A 7,314-nucleotide genomic window follows, 5' to 3' on the forward strand; every position below is an offset into this window, starting at 1 on the left:
TATATATATATATATATATATATATATATATATATATATATATATATATATATATAGTCAATGGACCTTTATTTATATGTGGTGCTTAGAACCCAGGGCCTCAAATATGCTAGGCAAGTGCTCTACCACTGAGCCACAACTCCAGTCTCTAGCATTATTTTTATTTTTAAATTAAAAAAAAAACTGAAAAGGGGAAAAGCTATTAATAGCAAAGTAATTGAAGATAATCTCATGGTTATATTGAAAAGAATATCTACTTGTCAAAAATCTCAAGAATTATTACAGTTTTCAAAAGTTGTAAAATTTATGTATATATATTTTATATATAAATTTATATGTATTAATTTATATATAATCAACTTTAATGCAAAAAAAAGAAAAATTCTATGTGAATTTATATGTTTTTATAACATATAGAGAAAAATGGTCAGCAAGACATAACAAAATGTTAGCTGTTATAAGTAATGGAGGATCCTCTGTAGAGTACTTCACGTTTTGTTCTAGTCATTCTGAAATTATTTAAAATTTTAAGTTAATAAGTTACTTACAAGAAGAAAGAAGGAGAGGAAAGAGGAGAGAACACAGGATGATTCCTAAATTTATTCATCGTCTAAGTCTGATCAGGCATCCCTAATAACACAATCAATTGGGAGGCTTATAAACCACAGAAATTTATTTCTCAAAGTACTGAAGACTGAGAAGTTCAAGATCAAAGCACCATCAGGTTTGATATCTGGTGAGGAACCACTTCCTGGTTCACAGGTGACTGTCTTTGCTGTGTCCTTATATGGCAGAAGGAGCAAGAGATTTCTCTGAGGTTTCTTTTATGAGGGCAGTAATCCCATCCATGAGGACTTCACCCTCAAGACTTCAATGTCTCCCAAAAGGCCTCCCTCTTAATAACATCACCTTGGGGGTTGGGATTTCAAAATAGGAATATGGGGAAAGACAAGGACACAAACATCAGACCACAGCAACTGCCTCTGAATTGGGGTGGGATGACTACCTGTCAAGCAATGCTCCTGCTTCTTCTTGAGCCTGACTTCTGAGTTCCAATCCTAACACTGCTGTGGAGATTTCTCAGAGCTCTTGCTTTGTAAGAGTTCAAAGGGCATGCTTTAACATATAATGATATGTATGCTAGAGGTAAATCTATTAATAATATGAGACAGGGTTTAAATAACTTTGTTGAAAAGTACAGAACCCTGTTTTAGTCAGCTTGTTCTCTGCTGTGACTAAAGGACCTCCACAGAACAACTGTAGAGGGAGAAAAATTTATTTAAGGTCTTACAATTTCAGAGGTCTCAGTCCATAGACAGCAGCCTCCATTACTCAGAGCTTGAGGTGAGGCAGAACATCATGGCAGAAGAGTGTGAGGGAGGAAAGCAACTCACAGGATGATCCAGAAGCAGAGAGATCTCCACTTGTCAGGTATAAATATATACCCCAAAGCCACAGCCCCAATGCCCCACCTCCTCCATCGGCACCCCCACCTGCCTTCAGATTACTCAACTAATCCCATCAGGTGATTAATACACTGATTGGGTTAAGGCTTTCATAACCCAATCATTTCTCTTTAAAACTTCTTGCATTGTCTCACACGTGAGTTTTTGGGGGATACCGCACATCCAAACCATAACATTCCCCCAATAAATAATCATGGAAAGAAAGTCCAGGATGGAAAGCTGAGTGAAACAGAGGGAGGGGATCAGACAAATCAAACCATCTCAGTCAAATCTGATCTCAGGTCATGAGGGTACAAAGGACAAGGTAAGCAAAGAGAACAGCTAATGACTGCTGAAAGGGCCACAGAGTTTTTTAAAGAAACTTTGGTCAAATTTGCTTTACAAATGGATTCCAAGACAGCAATAAAATCTGTTGCACCTGCCCTCGGTCTAATAGGTGTGGGAGGGAAGTGAGAGCCGTCTTGGAGAGTGAAGAACTGACCTCATTTTTCTCAATGCCTTTGAGCTGGACAATTAAAGGAAATAAATCTCTGCAATTGGTAAATAAGAGACCTGATTCTGAAGTAGCTCTGACTGAATATGATCATTTAAGTCAATAGAGTTAGCTGCACCAACATATTCCAAGTGGTTGTCTTATGCGCCTTCTAAGTTAATTTTTTCAAAGGTCATTAATTTTAAAGCAGAGATAGACCTTAGAGACAATCTTAAAAACTTCTTGTTTTTAATATGAAAAAAAAAAAGTAAAAACACAGACACAGAAAGTGGTAGAATGCTGTGTAACTCAATGAGGAGCAGGGATCAGAGGACGAGGGATGGTTTTAACTGATAATTTCTCCAGACCTCTGCTACCTCCTCCATAAACCAAATTCAATCTCTGATTCCCTACTATATTTATATCACTGTAAATTTTTTCTCTTAGGAAAACAAGAGAACATTTATTTTCAGCTAAAAATAAGTAATCATATCCTTCCCTTTTACATGTGGGTTAACTAGGACCTAAAAAACATTGGATTGCAGCTATTATAGCAAAAATTTGCATGAAGAGACTTGGGGAAACTCATTTTCCCCAAAATAAATATCTATCTTATTTTTAAAATATTGCATGCTTCCTTTTTAAGCTAAAATGTAGGAAAATCTATAAACAAATCACCGAAATCTTATGACCTAGAATTAAATGATTGAAATTTTGGTGAAAATGTATCCCTGAATAACTCCCATTCTCTCTATCCTCAACACCTCTTCTCCCCTAGTGGAGGTGGTAGGTGCTAAGAAAAGCATTAGTTTTAATTTATGCTTTGCTAAACATACTACTGGTACTCTGGGTTTGAGTATGACTATGTACAGAAGAATGCTACAAATGAAGTATTAGAAACTTTCTTAAGGAGAACTTTAACAGCTCAACCCTTTTCATTAATATTGGAAGATACAGAAACTTGCTGAGTAGATCTAGTTTGATTCAAAAGACTACTATTAAAAAAAAAAAAAAGTCTCCATAGGGATAGAGAAAGGCAAGGCCAGTGGGCATTTCCAAGCACTAAGGTCTATGATTGGTGGACACTGGAATCCACTATACCTGGACTACTCCTTGGGAAAGCAGCCGAGGCTGGGCCAGGGATATGGGAGCAGCACAGCCTACTAAGCTGAAGTATCAAGACTGCACGTCCATCATGAGAGGTGTGCAAAACTGCATCAGGGGGAATATTCTTCCCTCATTCATTGGAGTATCTTTGGTTCTTTGTTGAGAGAATATGTTCTCAGGTCAGGATCAGTGTTCAGAACAGGAAGTTCATACCAGGTCATGCCACTCAGACTTTTTGATCTGCTTCAGCTGTGCATCTGGCAATATCAAACCGAATGAAGCTGCAATTTCCAAGTTTTGAGCCAGGTGACTGATGACCTTCTTCAAAGGAAATAGCTTTAATTAGTATTTGTAGCAGTCTCCAGCATCAAGGGAACACACCTGAGACTTGGCCCCAGCTGTGAGCCTAAAATAGTCTAAACAAACTCCAGAAACATAAACAGCATCTTGGTAACTTGCTGAGACCATCATGGACCTCATGGGAGAAGGGGCCTTAGGAAGAAGAAAGGTGAGAGGCAATCTAGATTTGGACCTTGTAGTTTGAGAATCTAAAAGTAGATATGACACCTTATTTTGAACAAGTGCATAAAATGGTTTATGTTACCAAATGTACATATACATACTTTTAAATAATTGGTATCATACTATACAGGCCATTGGGCAGTCAGTTTTCACATTCAAAGATATATTGTGGTTTTCTGTGTCAATTAATGAAGATTGATATCCTTATTAATGGATGTATACTACCTTTTAATAAATATGAGTCATTTTTATTTTAGTCTATCCCTATTAATGGACATTGAACTTGAATCTCCTTATTTTCTTTTCCAATATTAGAAGCAATTCTGTAACTATCATTATTTAACATTTATCTTTTGACAGATGGCTTATTATTTCCTTGAGACAATTTCCTAGATGTTGAATTGCTACAGTCAAAAGGATACAAAGTTTCTTTTGTGTGCCTTCTACTAAATACCTCTTGAGAAATACTCCTACTAATCTGTATCCTACCATCAGGATATGAGAGTGTACATTTCTCTTTTATTTATATGTTGTATTGATAGTTCCTTTTATGCAAATCTAACACATGAGGAAAAAATGATTTGTTGTAAAATATCTAGAATGTTAAATATGTTTTCATGTTTATTGGCCATTTTTATTTATCCTATTTTTGAATTACCTGCTTATATTCTTTTCATATTTTCCCTATGGGGATATTCATCTTTTTCTCAATGCTTTGTAAGAATTTTTAGGAAATATTTTAGAGATATTAATCCTGACTACACTACCAATATTTCCTCACCTTTTTTATTCCTTAAGCCTTTTTTATTGACGTTTTTTTTCTATGTGAAAGTTTATCTTGTTACGTATTCAAATCTGTCAGTCTTTTCTTTTGTGGCTTCTACCTGGGGTGTTACACTTTAAAAGGCCTTCCTCAGCCCTACAAATAACTACAAACCCATAGTTTCATGTAGTATTTACTTGGTACGAATTTTACATTTAAGCATAATTTTAAGGCCTCCAATATTTTTTAATGTCTAGCACTTTCTCCAGTCTTATTCAAGATTCCCTCTTTTCTCCACTGACATAAAGTGGTAAATACTCAATATTCTTAGGCCATTTTCTAGAATTCTCTAATCTTCCTTCCAGTACCACATGGTTTGGTTACCAATAGTTTCCCATGTTTTAATAGCAGCAAATCCTTTGAAAATATTCCATGAATTTTAACACATTCAATGAGACTCAGAGGTATGAAATAAACTAAGGAAAGGAGAAGATAGTTGACATGCAGTGATATAGAAGATACCCAAGTAAAGCCATAGTCCAATCATGCACAACAAAGCCAGCCACAGAAAGAACATTTCTTACCCAGGAAATTTGGGCAGAAATTTATATATATATATATATATATATATATATATATATATATATATATATATATATATTTCAAAGAATTTTTAATTGGCTCTTTTTAGTTATACATGACAGTAGAATTCATTTTAATGTAATTATACAAGCCTGGAATATATCTTATTCTAATTAGTACCTCATTCTTATGGATGTACATATATATGAATATACCATTGTGAATCTCACTAAGTGCACAGGAAAATTTTTACAGATTCATTTCACTTTCTTTCCTTTTCCTATCCTCCCTCCCCTTCCATTCATTCCCCTTTGTCTAATCTTCTCTTCCCCTTTGTCTAATTATTCTTCCCCTCTTCCCCACCTACTGTGGGTTACCTTCCACATATCAACAAAAACATTCAATCTTTAGTTTTGGGGACTGGCTTATTTCTCTTAGCATGATAGTTTACTTGCAAATGTCATCATGCCATACTTCTTTATGGTTGAGTAATACTCACTTATGCATATACAACACATTTCTTTATCTATGTTGAAGGGCACCTCAGTTGGTTCCATAGCTTAGCCATTGTGAATTGAGCTGCTATAAACATTGATATGATTGTGTCACTGTAGTATGCTGATTTTAAATCCTTTGGAGGGAGGAAAATGTTAAGGAGACATTGTGATGTCAATAATTGCTGTTAATAAAAACATTTGTTGCAATGAGACTCACCAGGAAATTTTCAACAAAACGCTTCCACAATGTTAACACTGTCTTTAGACTTTTCATAGACATAATTCAATCTTGTTTCAAGAGCATCATCTTTTTTTTTTTTTTATCAAATGCTTCATCCAAACAGACCTTATGGAAAACTTCTTATACAGCAGAACTCTTTTTCTTTCATTCTTTCCAGAGTCTGTTTCTGCCGTACAGTACAGAATTCCTGGAATGTCTGAAGAGACAAATATTTAGTTTTTAGGACTCTCCAACCCATACGCTGGGTATTACGTGAGAAGCATTAACCATTAGAAAAGTTGCCTGCTGCCTCAAGTTGTAAACACATGTGAGAGATACTGCTGGTAACAAGCAAGAATTTTGAAGCCTTGAGAAAAGAGTAGGCAGGAAGTCACAGGAAGATTTCCTTGACCTTGACCTTGCTATTAATAAAAGAGGTAAACTGGGCCTGGGGTCGTGGCTCAGTGGTAGAGCGCTTGCCTGACATGTGTGAGGCCCTGGGTTTGATCCTTAGCACCACATATAAATAAAGAAATAAAGTAAAAAATCCACTGGCAACTAAAAAAAATTAAAAAAATTTAAAGACAAAACATAGTAAACTGTTAGTAACCAAACCATGTGGTACTGGAAGAATAGAGAACTTGACAGGTAAATGAAATAAAACAAATTCTAGAAAATGGCCTAAGAATATTGAGTATTTGCCACTTTAAGTCAGTGGAGAAAAGAAGGAATCTTGAAAAAAAAAAAGAAAACAGAAACCTCTGAGCCTATATACTTAGGTTATAAATACGGAGAAGAGAAAAATAGTAAACTAGGGAAAAAATCCACACCTTAGGTGGGTGTTGGGCCTGAATCTTGACCACAGTTAGGAGCCTATCAATCAGTCAGTGAATGAGGATAATAACCCATGACTCCCAAGAATGATCATGAAGTCCAATGTGAAGCTCTGAAATAAAACATATGAGGAGTACCCTGTTCATAGGGTAATTGCCAGCCAGGGCGCCTTTAGAAGAAATCTTTTCATCATGTCACTAAAAATAAAAATGTTATTCATCCTAAATATCACAAGAAATTCTAACATCATTCTCATTTATTTTGTAATTAGCCACTCTAAATTGAATAAAAATGTTTCACAATTAAGCATTCAGATCAACATGTCAAAGAAAAGAGCATATTCTAATTATGTATGTTAGGAATGGGCTATTACAGTAGTGGAGTAGCAAAAAAACAATCCCAAAATTTCTAAAATAACTTTTAGGCCATTCATTCATTCATTCATTCATTCAATAAATGAACACACATTGAGAACCAAAGAGTTTCAGGTGTTATTCTAGGAACTGAGTATATAAAAGTGAATAAAAGAGGTAAGATTCTTGCTTTTTGGCAGAGATCACATATAGGTGGGAAATTGTGACAATAAATGAATCATTAAATAAATAATCAGACATTGAAAAGATCTGTGAAGAAAACTGATAATTAATTTTGTGTCAGGAAGAGCTCTGAGAGGAGATGGCCTTGGACTGGAAAGGCAAAAAAGTGAGAGAGCATGACATTCTAAAGGTCTAAAGGAGGAGACCACAGGAAGAAGGAACAAGGCAACCAGAATGGCTTGAGAGCAAGAAGAGGGACGAGGTGGTTGGAAATAGCAGGAAGGGACTTGAAGAATGAAGGAGGTTTGTTTTAAT

This window comes from Marmota marmota, unplaced genomic scaffold (genome assembly GCF_001458135.2).
Source record: "Marmota marmota marmota unplaced genomic scaffold, marMar, whole genome shotgun sequence".
NCBI classification, from domain to species: Eukaryota; Metazoa; Chordata; class Mammalia; order Rodentia; family Sciuridae; genus Marmota; species Marmota marmota.